General features: G+C 44.5%; 1 long non-coding RNA gene across 1 annotated transcript; it reads right to left on the minus strand.

Moving 5' to 3' along the window:
• Positions 1 to 16,104: 16,104 nt before the first annotated feature.
• Positions 16,105 to 21,473, minus strand: LOC122464901. Its single transcript, XR_006289320.1, has 3 exons — positions 21,462 to 21,473; positions 17,004 to 17,006; positions 16,105 to 16,239 (listed from the first exon to the last, which is right to left on the minus strand). It is a non-coding gene; the product is annotated as an uncharacterized LOC122464901 (long non-coding RNA).
• Between the last annotated feature and the right edge of the window lie 1,204 nt (positions 21,474 to 22,677).

A 22,677-nucleotide genomic window follows, 5' to 3' on the forward strand; every position in this document is an offset into this window, starting at 1 on the left:
GCATTGGCCACTGTTGGAAGACAGGATACTGGGCTAGATGAACCTTTGGTCTGAGCCAGTATGGCCGTTCTTATGACAGTTTATCACAGAATGTTCAAGTGTTAGGTTTTTTCATATTTTGTTGGTAAATCATCCATAAACATTCCACAGATCTTTTTTTCAGAATGCAGATACTTTTTTGCAGCACTCCTTCATAGTCAGTCATTTCCCATTTTCTATTTGTGCAATTGATTATTCCTTCCTAAGTCCAGCACTTTGCATTCGTCCTCATTGAATTTTATCCTTTATATTTCAGACCATTTCTCCAGTTTGTGCAGATCATTTTGTATTCTAATCCTGTCCTCCAAAGCACTTGGAACCCCTCCCAGCTTGGTATCCTCCACAAACTTTGTAAGTTTGTGCCATTATCCAAATCATTTATGAAGATATTGAATAGAACCAAACCCAGGACAGATCCCTGTGGGACCCCAGGTGATATGCACTTCCCGCTTGATTGTGAACCACTGATAACTACTTTCTGAGTACGTTTTTCCAACCAGTTGTGCACCCTCCTTATAGTAGGTTTGTCTAGGCTGTGTTTCTCAATTTTATTTATGAGTAGGTCATGTGAGACAGTATCAAAAGCCTTACTAAAGTCGAGATAGATCAAATCTACAGCTACTCCCTTATGCAGAAGGCTTGTTACCCTGTCAAAGAAGGATATTAGGTTGGTTTGACATGATTTGTTCTTGACAAATCCATGTTGACTGTTACTTATTTTCTTCTAGGTGCTTACAAATTGATTGATTATTTGCTCCATTATTTTTTGGGGGTACTGAAGTTAAACTGAGTGGTCTAAAATTTCTTGGGTTGTCATTGTTCCCCTTTTTATAAATAGGTACTATATTTGCCCTTTTACAGGCCTCGGGGATCTCTCCTATCCTCTACAATTTCTCAAAGATAATCGTTAATGGCTCAGAGATCTCTTCAGCTAGTTCCTTAAGTATACTAGGACATATTTCATGAGGCCATCCCAACTTGAAGATATCTAAGTTATCCAAGTAATTCTTAACTTATTCTTTTCCTATTTTAGCGTCAGATCCTCCCCATTTGCACTAATGTTCACAATGTTAATGGTCCAATACATTCTCCCTGTCCTAATACCTAGGCACCTCAAACATCCTTAATGACCCTTCGAAGTTCATCTGTTTGCCACCCAATAATTGATTATGAACAGCCAAGACAATTCCTCAAATGATATTACACACTCCCTGCAAAGACAATATGTTATTCTCTCTATATACATATTTCATACCCCTATACACATGCACACGGGCATGTATATAGCTGAGGTTTATGATTTCTGTAAGACTTGCCTTAGAACTAGACAATTTTCTTACAGGCTGTATAAATGCTCCTACGTAATCCATAGCTGCAATGTTTTTATTAAAGAGGCTGGGGGGAAACCACAGGGAATCTCTCCTCTCTAACTTCGTTGACTTAAATGCAACAAAAGCAGTGTGAGAGGAGAATTGGACCCAGAGTTGGTCGTGTTTATCTTTTTGATCTCTGCATCCAAACCAGGCAGGAGGGTTTAATTTCATGCTTGCTAAAAATCTGCTTGGATTTGATGAAATTGAAAATCTGCCAGAATTTGGCTTTTAGTCAATCATAATAAAACTCTATGAAATAGGAGATTGTAGCTTCACCACCCTTTGGAGATCAGCCTGAGACTGATGGCAAATATAATCATGGTGGGCTCATTTGTGACACTGCCATACCTGGCCATACAGGGGCAGACCACTGCTCCACTATCCTATACAGCAATATAGATCTTACCTACATTGGGAGCCTGGGAACAGGGGGAACAATAGGCCCTGTGTTGCTGTTCCTCCCCCTGCCCTCATAAACCAGTGAGGGAGGAGAGGCTGGGATGAATGACAGGAAGTAGGTAGAGCCATGTTTCCATCTCCCATGCCTCAGCCAGCACAGAGGTGTGGGTATAGAGATGGAGTACACTGACTGCATCTGACGATGGGCCAACAAAGCATACTCCCCATTTTGTGCCACTCTGGTGTTCAGGAGGAATTGTGACTGTGAGGAATGCAAAGTTGTATACAGGCAATATGCTGCGCCTGAAGTATTCCCAGCAGAATGCATGCCTTGTCCACCCTTCCTACAGAACTGTGCTCCACATTTGAAGCTAAGTGATACCAGTGCTCATGTTTGTGAAGGTAACCTTGGAAATGGCAACAGAGTATAAACCGATGCAGTGACATCTTCCAAAGTCTTCAGATACCCCAAAACAATTGCTCTGAGGTGGGTGAACTGCCCCATTTGCCTCAGTAGTGCGTACATTCTGAAACCGAAAGCTGACAATGTAAGTGTTAACTATTTCACCGCTGAGCATGAGCGGGGTAGGGCGGCATTCTTCTCAAATAGCACACTAGAGGTGACAGACCAGGCAATGGAACATTTGTGCATTTCCAGGGTAGAGTAATTATTCGCAAATAAAGTGACTTACTACAGAACAGTGTTCACAGGGGGGAGCTATTCCACAGTAGCTACTCCAGTCAATTTCCCCTTGTAGGCAAGCCCTAGGCTATGAAAAGAGTCAGTGGCATCAGTACAGCTAAAACGCTAGTGAAGCCCCATCATCAGGTCCCAGCTCACTCCTCTAGACCACACTCCAACCTCCAGTTCATCCTGTATGAGTTCTGTTCCCCTACCTTTGCTTTGTTTGCACTTTGAGGGCTACTTAAGTGTCTACCTAGGCTCACACCCAAAACTCCTGCCTTGAGACTTGGGAACCTCTAGTTTGCCTTAATGACTTGTTGTCACAGGGTAGCTGGCCTCATAACAGGGTTGAGAACTCAGTTTGGTGGAGAAATCATTGGGACCACATTGGGGCTCCTGTAGAAGCTGGGTCTGGAAGAAACAGGGTACTCCAGGGAAGCAGCCTGGGAGTCAAAGCCCTGTTTCAGAGTAGGGAAGACTGAAAGGTAGTCCTGAAAAGCCTGGGAATTGAGCCCAGAGGGTGGAATGAAGAAAAGCCAAGCGGGTGCCACTCCCGTATTTTAACCACAAGATCATCCTTCCTCTTTATTTATATATAACTGGAGGGAATGATCTTCGCTGGTGAGAAGGGGTCTGGGTGACCTAATGGTCTCATCCACCTCTAATTTCCGATTGAATATATTGTACTTACCAAAAAAATACAACTTCATAATAGGACCACAATTGCTACCTCAACCCAAAATGCATTAATTTTAAAACATGGTGACATCCTGTGGTGATATAAACATTTGATTCAGTGGGGGAGGGGAACTTCAACAGGTATTGTTAGCAATAAGGAAATATACCTGCATAAAGTAGAGAAATCTGATACTACAGTAAGGGCAGCCCAGATAGATACCTACACTGAGTGGGATATTTTTTTCCTGATGCAGAATAATACTAAAAGTAAATCTGATCTGGTAAATCTTTGCATATCAGACCTTGGCTAGAATTAGCACACCCAGAACTCTGGCTTAACATTTGAGTGACATTTCCTTTATTTAAAATGTGGGAGCACCCTCTGGTGGCTAATTTTCATCCGTAAATCTATTTGTGATTTCAAAGTCACTGGACTTAATTTTTTCCTCAGCTCCATAAGTGCAATTCTGTCACATGGCTCCAACGTGCTCTTAGTTACACCGTAGTAAATTGATCCTGGAAATAGGGCTGGTGACTTTGCAGTGTTTTGGCATCCTCGTAAACATTTTATTTCCATTCAGAAAAACAAGTCTTCTGGATTTCACTGTTTTCTTTTTTAATCAACCTCTTTTCCCATTTAGCTAAAGTCCCTGGGATGTAACATGTTATTGCCAAGGAGCTGAAAAAGCAAATATGTTCATTCTTTTTTATATGTCTTAATTTAACAATTGCTGAGGGGACAGTTTCATAGTGAAGCAGACACAGGGGTGTGGACTACAGCACACCGATGCACAGCTTGTGTTTTCTTAGGCCTGAAGCCAAAGTGGATTTGGGCCTTCTTGAGCACAGAAAGTAGGAGTTTTAAAATGGCCAGTACGTTTCATAACTTCCATCATGGTTAGCAGTTTACATCAAATGAGCCTGGGGTCACCCTGACAGAAACTGTAGTCAGGCACAATTACGTGAGCCTAGAAGTATGAGAGTGGGGAAAGTGATTCCTACCTTCAGCTTGTAATGCTTCTCTGTGGTGAGGCCTCTGTTAGAGGTCCTAGATATCACTGATCCATCTCTAAATAGCAGAGCCGGACCCAAGACTGTTGCAAAACACCGAATAATGAAGAACAAAGGCAGCTTTGAGGTAACAGTTGGTGAGGTGGCAGAGCCTTTCTACTAGCAATTAAAGCTGAAATCACTTCAGCTGGGTTAGGTGGTAAAGCCCCCGAACAGCCCAGGCAGCACTGACCTGCTGGCATCCTTGGACTTCTCCAATCCAGCACTTCACCACCGTCCTAGTGAAATAGTGTTTCCTAACTTCCCCCATTGCAACTTGAGACCATTGCTTCTTGTTTCCTGCTTCTTTTAATTCTCTCTTTGTTTCTGTTACTTGTCCCATCAATTTTGTGGCATGTTGTCTTAACCATTTAACAGCGACAGTTATAGTTTGCAATATTCTACATTTCAAGGCTACGATCTCCGCCTTAGCCTTACGGATTTCATTTCATGTTTCTTCCCCTCTATATTTTTTAAATCCACATGGACCTATTTTGCTAGCTACCCAGCACATCCATACCCTATTAACCTCTGTGGGGATTTTCAGGGAGGAGCTAAGGGAGTTCCCTCGCTTGTGGGGTTTTTTTATGTTAGATCAAGATTCCTACAGAGGACAACTCACTCACTTACCAGATCAGCAGTCGTAGATCACCCGTGTGGTTAGATGTTCGGCTGAAAGTGTGTGTTCTCCCTGTGTGCTGTCCCAGCTCTGCGCAGACAGTTGGCACAGCAGACCTCGAGCAAACTGCCCAATGACCACAAGACTCGTTAAGGTATGAAGGCACCAGGCCAGGTTTATTGTCAATAAAGCATGTTACTTGTATCATGCAGACTCTACCAGACCACTAACACATGTATGCCCTAACAATGGACCAGCTCAGTGAATGGCAGGACTTTCTATTCCTCTTTAGGCTAGACAGAGACACTCCCTTTGAGGCTCCATTTTATACATCAATACAAACAAGTTATGTACTGGCCCTCTGACCTAGTCAGTTGACACCCTCTGACATAACTGGTTACCACCATCATCTTGTACATCTCTATCCATCACACTGTCATCCTGACCTTATCTTTAGGATGGGTCAGCGTGTTCCTGTTATCTTTAGGTAATGTGTTGGTATCGAGGTAGGGTTGCCAACTCTGACTGAAGCTATTCTGGGGGATTTTTTTTTCCAACATGACATAATGTCATTTTCTTAAAATATCCTATTAAAATCTCCCGGATTACTTTCAATAGTCACCGGAAGATCGATGCCAATTCCAGGAGGCTCCAAGCCAATCCTGGAGGGTTGGCAACCCTATATTGAGGTGAGCTGGTACCACCCTTCTGGAATGTGTTTGTGTGAGTGATCTGTGACTAGCACCTCTTAGGAATGGTGTTTTAGCAATATCAGCCCCATTCTTGTCTATTCTGTGAGCAGGGCCCAATTCTAGCTCACAGCCTGATTTTGCTTTATATCAGTAAAGTTTTGATTGCTACTTTAGCCCAGGCCTCAGGCCTCATACCAGGCCTCTGATACAAGGGCTTACATTTCAGGCCCTCTTCCTACTACACGTTGTAAACTATAACCAGGAGTGCAAGTAGGGAGGTACCTTCCAGTACCCGGTACCTGCAAGAGGTTTCTAGCTGGTATGGGGTACTGGAAGGATGTGCGGCCAGCCCCCCCTCGACTCCCCCTTCCCCCACTGCTGGAGCACATGACTGGGGGGAGCGGGGGAGCTCTCTGCTCCTTAAAGGAGCAGAATGTGACTAGAGAGGGCATTCATTTTTTATGGCTTTAACAGCTCAATACATATGCTAACAAACTTAAACAGAGGCTTTGTTTACGTTTTTTAGCATATTATTGTGCTGTTTTACATTGGTCAAGTGTCCTCAAGATGGGAGAGTTATGGGGCACAGAAGGTGTTTAAATAAAACAGTGTTTTTGATTCTGTTTCTCCCCATTGGTCTGAATTATCCATGACATTCATACTGCATCACATCAAGTCCAAATCATTAGAGGAATGCCTCTGCTTGCACTGGCCAGAGGATGTTTGAATTCTGATGTCAGCCCAGTTCTGCAGCCTGACAGGAATCAGGTGTCTGTCCCCAGTGTAAACATAGAATTCTTCTTTGCAGCCAAACTAGTCTAACATGCAGTTTGTTAACTGGAACTGGAGCAGCAAAACAAAGAAAACAAATGCCTCATTTTCCAGCTTTGTGGGTGAGAGAACTATAAGTGAAGATTATAATGCCGGACATGGATGGCCTTAAACCAGCTGCCTCAGGAATCTGCCAAGAACTTTGCTGAAAATATGTTCCTCATCTTAGCAATGGATCTAAGACACACACATCTGCCCACCTTTATTCGAATGAAGCTCCTTCTGATCGGACAGCTCAGACATTGTCAGTTTCATCCAGAACAATTTACAAACTTGGAACCTAATCCTGTAAACCCTTAATCATTTCATTAATCTCATTGAAGACAACGGGACTATTTGCATGACTATGGACCACTTTTGTGGACTGGTAAGAGTTTCAGGAGTCTATTCCTATAAAGGAAGCTGAATCCCCCATTGAAGTGCAATGTTTGGGTACAATACCATAAAGCAATTCAGGATACAGTTCTATTTAAAATTTGTCTTTTAAAAAGTCATACATATGCTGGAATGGCTCCTCACCCAACTCCCATATTCCATATAAACAGACTGAATACAACATATTTTGGGGGAAGTTAGTAGTTAAGCATATTGGTGTCGGAGGAGATGGGAAGAGCGTGGGGGCCCTGGGCTCAGGGTGGGGTGGAGAGGAGTGACATGGAGGGCCACGTGAGGAGGTCACGTGCCCCTCCCCTTGTGTCCCTCCCATGTGTGTAGTACCAACAAGAAATGATTTCTACTTGCACCACTGACTATAACATAGATTTGTAAAAGAGATTCAAGTCGGAAGTTTTTCTGGCTGCTCTAATTTGTATTTGAGCAGTACTAGATGTTCCACTCAGGAATCCAGGTCCAGTGTTATATAAATACAATAAAAAATACCTACTCCAAAAAGCTTACAAAAATCAAGCTCCTTGACCTTGCAACTTCCTCTGAGCTGGTGGATCCCCTTGTATTTCAAGGCGATTCCACAGAGTTGCAGGGGACTGTTCATGCACAAGCACGTGTAGGATGAAGGCCTCAGTTATAAGGTAGAATCATAGGACTGAAAGGGACCTTCAGAGGTCATCTAGTCCAGTCCCCTGCACTCATGGTACTACTAAGTATTATCTAGACCATTCCTGACAGTGTTTGTCTAGCCTGCTCTTATGTGACTAGGCAAACAGATTGGGGAGAGGAAGGGGTGAGGTTCCAGTTAAATGGGGAGGTTTAGCATTGCAGACAGTAATCCCACATCTGCTGAGATGAGAGGCTGTCTGTGTCATTGCAGAAAACTTTGGTTTGGGGGAAGGTCTGAAAATAAAATTTGCAGCTTGCTTCCTGTTATAATCGTAACTGTGGAAGGCTCAGCATAGCCCTCCGTTATTACAAAGGCCCCTACGGGTGAACTCTTGGCTACACTGACGTCAAAGAGAATAATGAATTCACAATCATTATATTCAGACTTGATTCCCCTCCCCAAACATAGATGGAAGGATTTAATGGGGGGTTTTAAAGAAGAAACCAGAACTATTTGAACAATGGAGTGTGTGACTAGTCCACTGTTCAAAACTTAAGCTTCAGAAGAGATTTCTAAATAGCTCTTTTTGTTTAGCAGAATGACTAATAATAAATGACTAGGTGACATGTAGAAAAATATTTATGAAAGATCCTAGCTCTTAGTTCTTCCTCTTTCCAGCCAGACTCCTGATGTGGCAAAACAGTCTTAAGTGAGCATATTATTGGAGGTTGGGCGAAACGTCTTTGAAGAGGCGGGGTATAGCTTCCCAAGTTTCACCCTTCATTTAAGTTAGCTCTAAGAAACAGTTAAGTTGCTTTAGGAAACAATAGCAGGCTTCACCCCAAGGACAGGAACTTATCACTGCCAAAAATAAAGGTACAGGTGCAGCCCATTCAGGAATCTGAACTATGTGGGAGAGAGAAGGGCACGTGCAAGAGAGAAACAGCACAGGAAAAAGACTGAAGGAAGCAGCACACACGCCCTGAACAAGCTTTAAGCATACAGTCCGGAAAGCACACTTTTGGGCAGGGTACTGGCTGAAATTAGGGTTGCCAACCTCCACGATTGTCCTGGCTTCTCCAGGAATTAAAGATTAATCTTTAATTAAAGATTGTCATGTGATGAAACCTCCAGGAATACATCTAACCAAAACTGGCAACCATTGGTGCTACACAAATAAGAATTTTAGTATTTTTAATATCATATTTTGATCTTTGGACTCAACTGAGTTGTGCTAATTTGCAATATGTTAAGTTAAATGACCGTGGTCAGAAGCAATGTCTTTGGCGGAGTCTGTGCGGTAGAGCTGGAACCGTGCTCTGAGTCCAGCAAGGTATGGCAAGCACTGAAGGCTAATGGTCTGATTCTCCCTCTGACATGGAGCTATGCCTGAATCTCACCAGTGCAAGTGGGTGAACTATCAGGTCTTGTATCCACCCCCTACTTTCTCCATGATATGACTGAGAAGACAGTGACAGGACTCATCAATTACAGGAACACTAGGTAGAATAACTCAGAAACAGAGGACAGAAACCAAGATGACTCCCAGAAGCCTAGTCTATACACCAAATTATCCCACTTTATCTATACTAGTGTAGTTAAAACAGAACAGCCCCCTAGTGTGGAAGCAATTATATTGGTTTTGTAGTGGTATAGCTACTTCCATAGAGAAGGGGAATAAGCTCTACTGGTATAAAGCACCTTTTGTACCAATGCGACAGCATCCACAATAGGGCTTGCACAGGTAGAAAAAAATATCAGAGCCCTGACCAAAATAGCTCAACCAATATAAAACGGTGGGCAAACAAAGCTAGCAGCTCCTCTGAAAATCCCCACAAAGTTGCCAAGTCTCGTGATTTTGTTATGAGTCTCATGATAATTATTGTTTTTCTTAAAGCCTCAGCTCCTGGAGTTGAGTGGATGTGTGATGATTCCAGCCCTCATTCTTAAAGAAAAAAGGAAGTTTCTAGCCCTTGGGGCTGTGGAGACATCTTCAAAATGTGACCCCAATTCACCCTAAAGGCTTGGAAAGCAGAAGGCAAATAAAAAGAACCTCAAATCTATTATTTTTATATAATCTCGTGATTTTAAAGCCAATCTCCTGGTTTTTGGTGAGCCTGACTCATGATTTTTGAACATCTGGGGTTGACGTACTGCAGACCTAAACTTACTGATACAAAGGTAGTTTGACCAGCTCTCCCTGCTACCATAGCCCTCCCATCCCTGAGAGCACAGCTCTCAGCCAGCAGAGGGCAGCTTGTCCAGCACAGTAGTGGATAACTAGAGCCCCGTGTTTTTTGCAAATGTGAAACAACATGAAATAAAACGAAGACGAACATACAAAAGCTACATAAAATGAAAAACTGCCCCACAGCGGCAGCTTCCATGGCTCCTGTCCCGCGGGACTGAGCCCAGCTTCACGTTCCTGGCTTTGTGACCGGGCAGACAGGGTTACAGCGGTCCTCAGGTCTGGCCCAGCTGCCCCAGTCAGGAGGGGAGTGGGACAGCCAGGTCTAATCTGAGTGAGTGATGTTGTGACTTGGCTTATGGGGTCGCTATGCCGTTCACTCAGATACAGACCGGCTGCCCCTCCGTCATCATGACAATGGGGTGGCCAGGTGAAACGGGAGTAGCACTGCAATTCCATGCAATAGATCGCAATGTCCTGAGCAGGGAGTCAGGCCCAGGACGGACTGGCACTGCACCCTCCCCAGCAACACTCCCTTCGGGGGCAGGACCCAACTCCCCACCTCAGGGGAGGATAAAACAAACTAGCTCCAAATTCCCAAGAAACAGAAAGTAAAAAGAATTTCACAGGGCTCTATTTATAACAATCAGTGTGCTGCTACCACAGAATATACAATGTTTATGCAGTAGAGGGCAGCATGGCATGACAATTAGTTACCATTACAGCATCGGCCAGTAAGAATACTCTGTTCCTATAACTGTATTCCTAGTGGGAATAGTCAATAACATTTTTGATGACTTCTGAACATTACAAATGCTAATAGCTAGACCTAGCTTAATGTCTGCACCTATAATCTCTTGCACCTGCACACACACACACAAAAAACTCAAAGGAAATTGTGCACATGTATCTGTACATACAAATCTGTTAGATCTCTCTCTAAATCGTTTGCTGTTTGTCTCTAATTCTCATGCTCTTGTTCTCATGGTCACACTGAACCAACAAATTCAGATGTCAAAGTGGGGCCTATGAAAATGTTGCCTTGATCATGTAAAATATGTGGCATCACTATTTATGGGAAATTTACACGCAAATATTGGCAAGTGTTTCAAAGTACATAGAATAAAGGGGCTGATGTGCCACGTAGAAGGTCAAATTCATAAGAGTTAATGGTTTAAGTGTAGCCCCTCCCTTGTGGTGTGTCTCATGCCTGTCAGTGAAGGTTTGTGTTACCCCGAGAGAATGCTCATTGTGAGTGGAGACCTTTGCTCTCAGAGCCTGTTGTTGTTCCCCTTTCCTCTGGGCAAAGCAAGAGAGGATGCCAACGTCGCGACGCAGCAGAACAGAATTTAGGAGAAGAGTGAACAGAGACAGATCTCTTCAGCTCCCCACTTGATCCTGCTGGGTCTCCAGGAAAGGGCTGTGCAGAGATCAAACACAACCTGCCTGCTGTGCTCTAAACTGCTTTATGACTATTCCAGTCCACAGAGACTCCCATTGACTGCCATAGGGGCTTGGGATCAAGCCTTAAGCTTATTTACGGTAAGCATCACAAGAAATCATTTTCTGATACAATGCATAATTAACCCGTGGAACTCATTGCCACTACATATAACTGAAGCAAAGCATTTACTACAATTCAGAAAAAGGGATCAGACAATATAGGGATAATGAGAGCATCCACTGTCACATGACATGGGATTAAATGTAAATTAAAGGGGATGTTTCAGGGTAAAAACCAGCCACTAACTGAGGAGAGTTAACCTTCTCAGAGGGCAAGTTTCATACTAAATCAGAACTGTCCACAAAGGGGTTCCCTGTACCTTCCTTTGAAGCAGCAGGTACTGATCACTGTCAGAAACAGGGCACTGGGCTAGAAGGACCACCGGGCTGGGCTATGTTTGGCCTGTTTGCTTGGGTCACTCTCACAACAGCAGGGGCGGGGGGGGGGAATTTTGGAGGAGGACTTAGGGGCATGTGTATTACCTGAAACTAGTGCTATCTTTTCCTTTTTAAACGGACTATACTTCACATTGAGGGTGCCCCTTTAAGGTAAATATATGTAACATTCAGTTGATCAAACTACTAATCAGCTGACAGGAACCTAATGTTTTCCAGTGAAATATGGCAACTGTTCTTTCAGCTCATAAAAAAAACCCTCGCCTTTGTAATAAGGCTATTTAAATACATATGGCTTCTTTAAAAGCCCTTGTGTAAACAGTGTCATTTTGCAAATACTATCTGAGATGGTAGGTGTGTCACTAACTTGACACTCAGTTGATACAAATTGTTTAAAACCCACAAGTCCTGATAAGAAAATTCTTTTTAACTCTCTTCTGTCTTAGTCCCTTGTGCTTGCATTGTAAACTCTGCTCCATGCCCATTCTGTATTGGCATGGGAGTTCCCATTCAATGAAATGGCAAATAACGTCTTGTTTGTCCATTGGAGCTAAAGATGTCATTGTTCCATATGCGCTTGTGCCCAGACTACCCCTCTATATATGTCTGAGGTCCAAATTTCAACAACACGGAAGTTTCATCAGCAGAACAATGAAGAACACTGGAGTGAGCTAATGAAGGAGGTAAGACCAGACCAAAACCTGGCTATCTTCTGAGTGTGCTTCAGCATCCACCCACTCACTAAAGCCTTCCGAGCCAACTCTTCAGCTGATTTAAGGCAGCATGGCTCCTTTGAAGTCAGTAATGCTATGCCAGCTTACTCCAGATAAAGATCTGGCAATCCATCTCTAAGTAAAAAGTAAGCTTGTGGGTGGGTGGGCCTTCTGGTCAGCACGGTAAAATTTAATGTTTTCAATTAAAAGTTTTCAGCTAGCTCTAACTGTAGGCATAGACATACCAATGTGCATAAATGGTAGAAAGACAGGAAATGATATAGCATGTGAATCATACATACAAATAAATTATGAACAATTAAACTCTGCAATGTTCTGACAGCTGGAATTGGGCATATTTAAGAGCAGATTTTTCCAAAGAATTATAAAATAATTGCACATTCTTTACTACTGCCACTGGCTTCTGTAAATGTTAGTACACTGAGCCCTGGTCTACACTAGGAGTTGAGGTTGAATTTAGCAGCGTTAAATCGATTTAACCCTGCACCCGTCCACATGACAAAGCCCTTTTTTTCGACTTAAAGGGCTCTTAAAATCGATTTCCTTACTCCACCCCGACAAGGGGATTAGAGCTGAAATTGGCCTTGCTGGGTCGAATTTGGAGTACTGTGCAAGCAATTAGACAGTATTGGCCTCTGGGAGCTATCCCACAGTGCTCCATTGTGACCGCTCTGGACAGGACTCTCAACTCAGATGCACTGGCCAGGTAGACAGGAAAAGGCCCGCGAACTTTTGAATTTCAATTTCCTGCTTGGCCAGCGTGGCAAGCTGCAGGTGACCATGCAGAGCTCATCAGCAGAGGTGACCATGATGGAGTCCCAGAATCGCAAAAGAGCTCCAGCATGGACCAAACGGGAGGTACGGGATCTGATCGCTGTATAGGGAGAGGAATCCGTGCTATCAGAACTCCGTTCCAGTTTTCAAAATGCCAAAACATTTGTCAAAATCTCCCAGGGCATGAAGGATAGAGGCCATAACAGGGACCCGAAGCAGTGCCGCATGAAACTTAAGGACCTGAGGCAAGCCTACCAGAAAACCAGAGAGGCAAACGGCCGCTCCGGGTCCAAGCCCCAAACATGCCGCTTCTATGATGAGCTGCATGCCATTTTAGGAGGTTCAGCCACCACTACCCCAGCTGTGTTGTTTGACTCCTTCAATGGAGATGGAGGCAACATGGAAGCAGGTTTTGGGGACGAGGAAGATGATGATGATGAGGTTGTAGATAGCTCACAGCAAGCAAGCGGAGAAACCATTTTTCCCTACAGCCAGGAACTGTTTCTCACCCTGGACCTGGAGCCAGTACCCCCCAAACCCACCCAAGGCTGCCTCCCAGACCCGCCAGGCAGAGAAGGGACCTCTGGTGAGTATACCTTTTAAAATACTACACATGGTTTAAAAGCAAGCATGTTTAATGATTAATTTGCCCTGGCTTTCGTGGCTCTCCTGGATATACTCCCAAAGCCTTTGCAAAAGGTTTCTGGGGAGGGCAGCCTTATTCCATCCACCATGGTAGGACACTTTATCACTCCAGGCCAGTAGCACGTACTCGGGAATCACTGTAGAACAAAGCATGGCAGTGTATGTTTGCTGGCGTTCAAACAACATCCGTTCTTTATCTCTCTGTGTTATCCTCAGGAGAGTGATATCATTCATGGTCACCTGGTTGAAATAGGGTGCTTTTCTTAAGGGGACACTCAGAGGTGCTCATTCCTGCTGGGCTGTTTGCCTGTGGCTGAACAGAAATATTCCCCGCTGTTAGCCACGGGGAGGGGGAAGGGTGGAGGGGCTAGCCACGCGCTGGGGGGAGGCAAAATGCAACCTTGTAATGAAAACACATGTGCTATGTATGTAATGTTAACAGCAAGATTTACCGTGAAAGAGTGTACCCGTTGTTCTAGAAAATGTGTCTTTTTAAATACCGCTGTCCCTTTTTTTCTCTCCACCAGCTGCATGTGTTTCAAGGATCACAGGATCTTCTCCTTCCCAGAGGCTAGCAAAGATTAGAAGGCGAAAAAAATGCACTCGTGATGAAATGTTCTCTGAGCTCATGCTGTCCTCCCACACTGACAGAGCACAGACGAATGCATGGAGGCAGACAATGTCAGAGTGCAGGAAAGCACAAAATGACTGGGAGGAGAGGTGGCAGGCTGAAGAGAGTAAGTGGTGGGCTGAAGAGAGGGCTGACGCTCAAATGTGGCGGCAGCGTGATGAGAGGAGGCAGGATTCAATGCTGAGGCTGCTGGAGGATCAAACCAATAAGCTCCAGCGTATGGTTGAGCTGCAGGAAAGGCAGCAGGAGCACAAACCGCCGCTACAGCCCCTGTGTAACCAACCGCCCTCCTCCCCAAGTTCCATAGCCTCCTCACCCAGACGCCCAAGAATGCGGTGGGGGGGTCTCCAGCCACCCAACCACTCCACCCCAGAGGATTGCCCAAGCAACAGAAGGCTGGCATTCAATAAGTTTTAAAGTTTTAAAGTTTTAAACTTTTAAAGTGCTGTGTGGCCTTGTCCTTCCCTCCTCCAGCACCCCTTCTGGTGCTTCTCTCCTCCACCACCCCTCCTGGGCTACCTTGGTAGTTATCCCCCTATTTGTGTGATGAATGAATAAAGAATGCATGAATGTGAAGCAACAATGACTTTATTGCCTCTGCAAGTGGTGATCGAAGGGAGGCGGGGAGGGTGGTTAGCTTACAGGGAAGTAGAGTGAACCAAGGGGCGGGAGGTTTCATCAAGGAGAAACAAACAGAACTTTCACACCGTAGCCTGGCCAGTCATGAAACTGGTTTTCAAAGCTTCTCTGATGCGCACCACGCCCTCCTGTGCTCTTCTAACCACCCTGGTGTCTGGCTGTGTGTAACCAGCAGCCAGGCGATTTGCCTCAACCTCCCACCCCGCCATAAACACCTCCCCCTTACTCTCAGAGATATTGTGGAGTGCACAGCAAGCAGTAATAACAGTGGGAATATTGGTTTCGCTGTGGTCTAACCAAGTCAGTAAACCGCACCAGCGCGCTTTTAAACGTCCAAATGCACATTCTACCACCATTCTGCACTTGCTCAGCCTGTAGTTGAATAGTTCCTGACTACTGTCCAGGCTGCCTGTGTATGGCTTCATGAGCCATGGCATTAAGGGGTGGGCTGGGTCCCCAAGGATAACTATAGGCATATCAACATTCCCAAAGGTTATTTTCTGGTCTGGGAATAAAGTCCCTTCCTGCAGCTTTTGAAACAGACCAGAGTTCCTGAAGATGCGAGCGTCATGTACCTTTCCTGGCCATCCCACGTTGATGTCGGTGAAACGTCCCTTGTGATCCACCAATGCTTGCAGCACTATTGAAAAGTACTCCTTGCGGTTTATGTACTCGCCAGCTTGGTGCTCCGGTGCCAAGATAGGGATACGGGTTCCGTCTATGGCCCCACCACAGTTAGGGAATCCCATTGCAGCAAAGCCATCCACTATGACCTGCACATTTCCCAGGGTCACTACCCTTGATATCAGCAGATCTTTGATTGCGTTGGCTACTTGCATCACAGCAGCCCCCACAGTAGATTTGCCCACTCCAAATTGATTCCCAACTGACCGGTAGCTGTCTGGCATTGCAAGCTTCCACAGGGCTATTGCCACTCGCTTCTCAACTGTGAGGGCTGCTCTCATATTGGTATTCTTGCACCTCAGGGCAGGGGAAAGCAAGTCACAAAGTTCCATGAAAGTGCCCTTACGCATGCAAAAGTTTCACAACCACTGGGAATCGTCCCAGACCTGCAACACTATGCGGTCCTACCAGTCTGTGCTTTTTCCCGAGCCCAGAATCGGCGTTCCACTGCATGAACCTGCCCCATTAGCACCATGATGCCCACATTGGCAGGGCCCGTGCTTTGAGAGAAGTCTGTGTCCATGTCCTCATCACTCACATCACCGCGCTGACATCGCCTACTCGCACGGCATCGCTTTGCCAGGTTCTGGTGCTGCATATACTGCTGGATAATGCGCGAGGTGTTTAATGTGCTCCTAATTGCCAAAGTGATCTGAGCATGCTTGCCGCGGTATGGCGTCTGCTCAGAAATAAGGCGCGGAACGATTGTCTGCCGTTGCCCTGACGGAGGGAGGGGCGACTGACGACATGGCTTACAGGGTTGGCTTACAGGGAATTAAAATCAACAAAGGGGGTGGCTTTGCGAGAAACTGAATGGCCCCCTCAAGGATAGAACTCAAAACCTCAAGGATAGAACTCAAAACTGGGTTTAGCAGGCCGTTGATTTCACAGAGGGAGGGAGGGAGGAGAAAATGAATACAAAACAAATCTGGTCTATTTCTTGTTTCGAGCCACTTCATCTATCTTTATACATCTTGCTGGCAGCAGACTGTGCAGTACGACTGCTAGCCATCGTCATCTCCTGGGTGCTCGGCAGAAGACGGTGCAGTATGACTGCTGGCCATCATCTTCTGCGAGCTGCAGATTAAAAGACAGTGCGGGACTGAATCGCCACGAGACGAAATAAGGGAAATGACGTGGCTGAGTCACTCCCATGTTTGCCCAGGCGCCCGGTTAAAAGAGCACCCAGGACTATGTCGATGACGGCTACCAGTCATACTGCACTGTCTGCTGCCAAAAGGCAATAAACTGCTGCTGTGTAGCAATATAATACCACGTCTGCCAGCACCCAGGAGACATACAGTGACAGTGAGCTGAGCGGGCTCCATGCTTGCCATGGTATGGCGTCTGCTCAGGTAACTCAAGAAAAAGGCGCAAAATAATTGTCTGTCCTTGCTTTCATGGAGGGAGAGAGGGAATGGGGGCCTGACGATATGTACCCAGAACCATCTGTGACAATGTTTTAGCCCCATCAGACACTGGGATTTCTACCCAGAATTCAAATGGGCGGCGGAGACTGCGGGATAGCCACCCACAGTGCAACGCTCCGGAAGTTGACGGTTGCCTCGGTACTGTGGACACACTCCGCCAACTACATGTACTTAGAGCATTTGTGTGGGGACACACACAATCAACTATATAAAAATGCTTTCTCCAAAACGGACTTCTATAAATTCAACCTAATTTCGTAGTGTAGACATACCCTGATATTCACACTGGATAGTTCAGTTCCACAGAATCTCCAGCTTAATTTTATAACACACAGGCTATGTTTGGCCTGTTTGCTTGGGTCACTCTCACAACAGCAGGGGCGGGGGGGGGGAATTTTGGAGGAGGACTTAGGGGCATGTGTATTACCTGAAACTAGTGCTATCTTTTCCTTTTTAAACGGACGATACTTCACATTGAGGGTGCCCCTTTAAGGTAAATATATGTAACATTCAGTTGATCAAACTACTAATCAGCTGACAGGAACCTAATGTTTTCCAGTGAAATATGGCAACTGTTCTTTCAGCTCATAAAAAAAACCCTCGCCTTTCTAATAAGGCTATTTAAATACATATGGCTTCTTTAAAAGCCCTTGTGTAAACAGTGTCATTTTGCAAATACTATCTGAGATGGTAGGTGTGTCACTAACTTGGCACTCAGTTGATACAAATTGTTCAAAACCCACAAGTCCTGATAAGAAAATTCTTTTTAACTCTCTTCTGTCTTAGTCCCTTGTGCTTGCATTGTAAACTCTGCTCCATGCCCATTCTGTACTGGCATGGGAGTTCCCATTCAATGAAATGGCAAATAACGTCTTGTTTGTCCATTGGAGCTAAAGATGTCATTGTTCCATATGCGCTTGTGCCCAGACTACCCCTCTATATATGTCTGAGGTCCAAATTTCAACAACACGGAAGTTTCATCAGCAGAACAATGAAGAACACTGGAGTGAGCTAATGAAGGAGGTAAGACCAGACCAAAACCTGGCTATCTTCTGAGTGTGCTTCAGCATCCGCCCACTCACTAAAGCCTTCCAAGCCAACTCTTCAGCTGATTTAAGGCAGCATGGCTCCTTTGAAGTCAGTAATGCTATGCCAGCTTACTCCAGATAAAGATCTGGCAATCCATCTCTAAGTAAAAAGTAAGCTTGTGGGTGGGTGGGCCTTCTGGTCAGCACAGTAAAATTTAATGTTTTCAATTAAAAGTTTTCAGCTAGCTCTAACTGTAGGCATAGACATACCAATGTGCATAAATGGTAGAAAGACAGGAAATGATATAGCATGTGAATCATACACACAAATAAATTATGAACAATTAAACTCTACAATGTTCTATCTGACAGCTGGAATTGGGCATATTTAAGAGCAGATTTTTCCAAAGAATTATAAAATAATTGCACATTCTTTACTACTGCCACTGGCTTCTGTTAATGTTAGTACACTGATATTCACACTGGATAGTTCAGTTCCACAGAATCTCCAGCTTAATTTTATAACACACTGGTGGATTCTAACTTGTGTGTTCATTGTAAACTGAAGGTAATATTGATGCAAATACTATTCTTGCCTAATATATAACAGTACCCTGTATGTTGCAACCAAAAATGCATCACTCATTATTTCTGACCTTTGTTTTCATGTTAATGTTCATACCACTAAAGGTCCTCCCCTGAAGATAAATCTTGAGCTTGGCCATGCTGCGCAATACCCTACTTCCAAGCATTCAGAGTTGTACTAGAGGCAAAACTGGCCCATTAATTGTAGCAAAGATCTCATTGATCCCCACCAGAGACGATTGAGACTGAACTCCTCCCAACAAGTCTCTAACAAGAAAAACATAAAAACTAAAACTGTACAACAAGTAAGGAAAAGATCTTGTAAAAGTAATAATTTAAGAGCAGGTTAAGGGATACATACAAAATTTGAACATATGCAACTTAGGGCATACTAATAACACATTTTTTAAAATTATGTACTAATTGGGCTGTGCCAAAGATTGGAAATAAGTAAAAGCAGTATCAATTTTCAAAGAAAGAAAGAAGAGTGATCTTGGTAATTAACCCATACTTCTCATAGCATTTAAGGCCAGAAGGGATTATTAAATCATCTAGTCTGATCTCCTGAGTAACACAAGCCAGTTTCCCCTATATTAGGCCCAATGACTCTAGTTAGAGCAAAGTTCAGTCTTCAGGAGACAAAGGGTATGTCTACACTGCAACAAGAGGGTGTGATTGTAGCTCGTGTAGACATATTGGAGGTAGCTTTAATCTAGCTAGCTCAGAGATCAGAGTAGCAAAGCCGCAAGCAGTTTGGTCTTCAGTGGGTGTTGAACAAGCCCGCCCAGAATGCAGAGCTAGCCTATGCTGAAGCACGTGATGCTGCAGCTTCACTGCTTCAGTACCTGAGCTAATTAGAGCTAGGTTGGGTACACAGCCGCTAAAGCTAGGTTGGGTACGTAGCCGCTAAAGCTAGGTTGGGTACGTAGCCGCTACCACACCCTGTAATTGCAGTATAGGCACGCCCTAAATTCTTGTGTGCCACAGGAGAAACCAAGGCACCACCAATACCCAATGCCCCTGCAAGAATGGGAACAACGTTGGGTGCAGGGCAGGATCTGGGCTGGAGCCGTGGAGAAGTAAAGCTTGGAGAGATGAGCACAGGGAGACAGTGTCCATGGCTGTGGATGTTAGGCTTGTTAGGGCATCAGAAGTACTGAGCAGGCACAGCCGAGGGCCTCACACCTGACAGATATGCCCAGATGATCCCATAAGGTGATCCACGGCCCATGCTGCAGAAGAATCAACCATTTATTCCTAATGGAGTAACAAAACAAAGATTAAAGGAGAAATAACAGTGAACATAGATAAATGGAATCCCGAGCTGGAAACAGCCCAGAAGAAGAAATCTCGCCAACCTTGATTGTTTAAACTTTTCCTGGGGGCAGCGTCACTCTGCCTCATCTTCCATTACGCAGTGTTGCAGAAGCCTGGTTGGTCCCAGGATATTAGAGAGAAAAGGTGGGTGAGGTAACGTCTTTTGTTGGACAAACTTCTGTTGGTGACAGAGACAAGCTTCCCAGCTGAAGAAGAGCTCTAAGTAGGCTCAAAAGCTTGTCTCTGTCACCAACGGCTGTTTGTCCAACAAAAGGTATTACCTCACCTGCCTTGTCTCTCATCTTCCATGCACAGTTGTACACTCACTAAGGTCACAACTGAGCATTCCTTACTCTCGCTGGTGAGAACGCACACAATTAATCCTACTGAAGACAATGGAAGTTACTTGTGTGAGTAAATGCGAGCTAGTCAGAGTTAAGCCTTGAAATGCAGTGTTAGAACGTTAATTGCATTCAGCCCCAGAGGGAGAAAAGAGGCTGCATCCGAGGGCTTCTGTAGATGCAGCTTCTGAAAACCTGCGGTAATCTTGAAATTCTCCAACTCGGTGAGCGTTTCTTCCCCAGGATTTTAAATCAGTTTATGAAATGATTATCAGCTCAGCAAGCATGATGACTAAGAATCATGACACTTTTATTGCATGCTAACAAGACATATTTTAAATGTCCTCCAGCAACGCAGCAAGATAATTACAAAGCCTGAGCTTAATAAAAATGCCCTCAAGGTGTGTGCATGTGTATATACTTTAAATGGAAATGGTTTATCAACAAATGCTAGACTTCAGTGCTTTCAATCCAAACATTTCAGTATTGTACAACAATACAAGAAGCTGGAAATGTAATTGTCTAGCAATTGGTTTGTTTCTAGTATCCAAGAAGAAATAAAGGCACAGGATAACCAAATGGAATAGTATAATTAAATTAGACATTAAGAATTCTGTTTTCACTGTTTAAAGGTGCTATTTGTAATGTAATTAAGGAAACTGGTTTTTAAAGGTTATACTAACTGGTATGAATTGACATAGGCCCATTGATTTCAAGGAATTTACAAAAGGTGAGGTTCTGGCTCAAGCATGTTTAACCTGACAGTGTCAATTAATGTGAATATTAAGTTTATAAACCTTTTGTATCTTCTAAAAGATAAATACAAATGTTGCCACTTACATCAGTTCCTCTCCTAAATCTAAATGAATAGAGACTCTGAAAGCTACTCATAAGGAAGCCTAATAAAAAAAGAAGGGTAGGAAAAACAATACTGAAAAAGAAGAAATTCCATGTGTGTTTATTAAACATGAGTGGAGGACAATCTGCTTGTTCTTGTTTCCAGACAGAATTAAAAAAATAATACTAAAGATACAGCTATTAAACAGTCTCTTTACAAGAGACAATTCAGATTCTGCTAAGTCTTAAATGAAAATTAAGGGTCAAATTTTGGCATGAAGGGCTCAGTCCTGGAAGGTGCTGAACACTAGCCTTGAATCAGCAAAACATATAGGCATGTGCTTAACTTTAAGTACAGAAATAAACCCTTTGAATTCAATGAGCAACTGGTTAAGGGCTTTGCTGGATTGGGATCCAGCTGCTCATCACTTTACAGGATGGAGAGTTTAGCCACTGCTCTGAGTAGGCCCCATTAACCCAGGGCACTGGGGGAGGGAGGGACTCTGGGCTAGTGCAGAGGGGAAACATACTGCTGCCTCATTCCTGTCCCCTTTGAGGTCCTGCATATCCCCAGGGACCCATTAGAGAAGCAGTCCCTGCACGTCAGTGTAGGAACTGTCGAAGGCTGCACAAAGCAGGCAAGATACCTTGCACACCTGCACAGCGGGTGATCAGTCTGGCCCTACGCAAGCAAGACAAAATCAATATTCCTCTTTTCAGGTTCTCTGGAATCACTGAAGCCTCAGGAGTCATAGTCAGGAGTAAGGTGCCTCCTGGGAAACACTGGTCTGTAAGACATGTTGTCAGTCAAACTAAATAATCCTGTCCTGTTTGCATGCAAATGCTCCAAATCTATACACACTCCTTCCTCCTTGTGGTATGACTGCATTTCTTTGGACACACAAGTGTTCACTGGAGCGAGGTATCTCCTCTTATGGTAACTTGCTGACCAGACACACGATTCTACTACCTCCCATACAATGAGGGTCATAGAAGGGATCTGCTACCTCAGACCTGCTAGAGCACATTGCTATTCCCAGAAGACTGTGGCGGGCGACAGACACCCCGCCGCCAAAATGCCACCGCCGACAAGCGGCAGCGGCAATAAGAGTCGCCGCCGAAATGCCGCCGAGAAACGGCAACACTTCTCGGCGGCATATTGGCGGCGGGGTGTCCTGCGGGCGCACAAAAATGCCCCGGGCGTTGGGGACCCCTGTGCTAGAGGTATCTAAAATTATGAATGGTGTAGAAAGGGTGAATAAGGAAGAGTTATTTATTCCGTCACATAACACAGGAACTAGGGGTCAACCAAAGAAATGAATAGGCAGCGAGTTAAAACAAACAAAAGGAAGTATTTCTTCACACAACACACAGTCAACCTGTGGAACTCGTTGCCGGGGATGTTGTGAAGGCCAAAAGTATAATTGGGTTAAAAAATGATTAGATAAGTTCATGGAGGATAGGTCCATCAATGGGTATTAGCCAAGACGGTCAGGTATGCAACCTCATGCTCTGGGTGTCTCTAAACCTCCAACCGCCAGAAGCTGGGACTGGATGACTAGAGACGGATCACTCAAAATTG

This window comes from Chelonia mydas, chromosome 3, assembly GCF_015237465.2.
Source record: "Chelonia mydas isolate rCheMyd1 chromosome 3, rCheMyd1.pri.v2, whole genome shotgun sequence".
Classification (NCBI taxonomy): Eukaryota; Metazoa; Chordata; order Testudines; family Cheloniidae; genus Chelonia; species Chelonia mydas.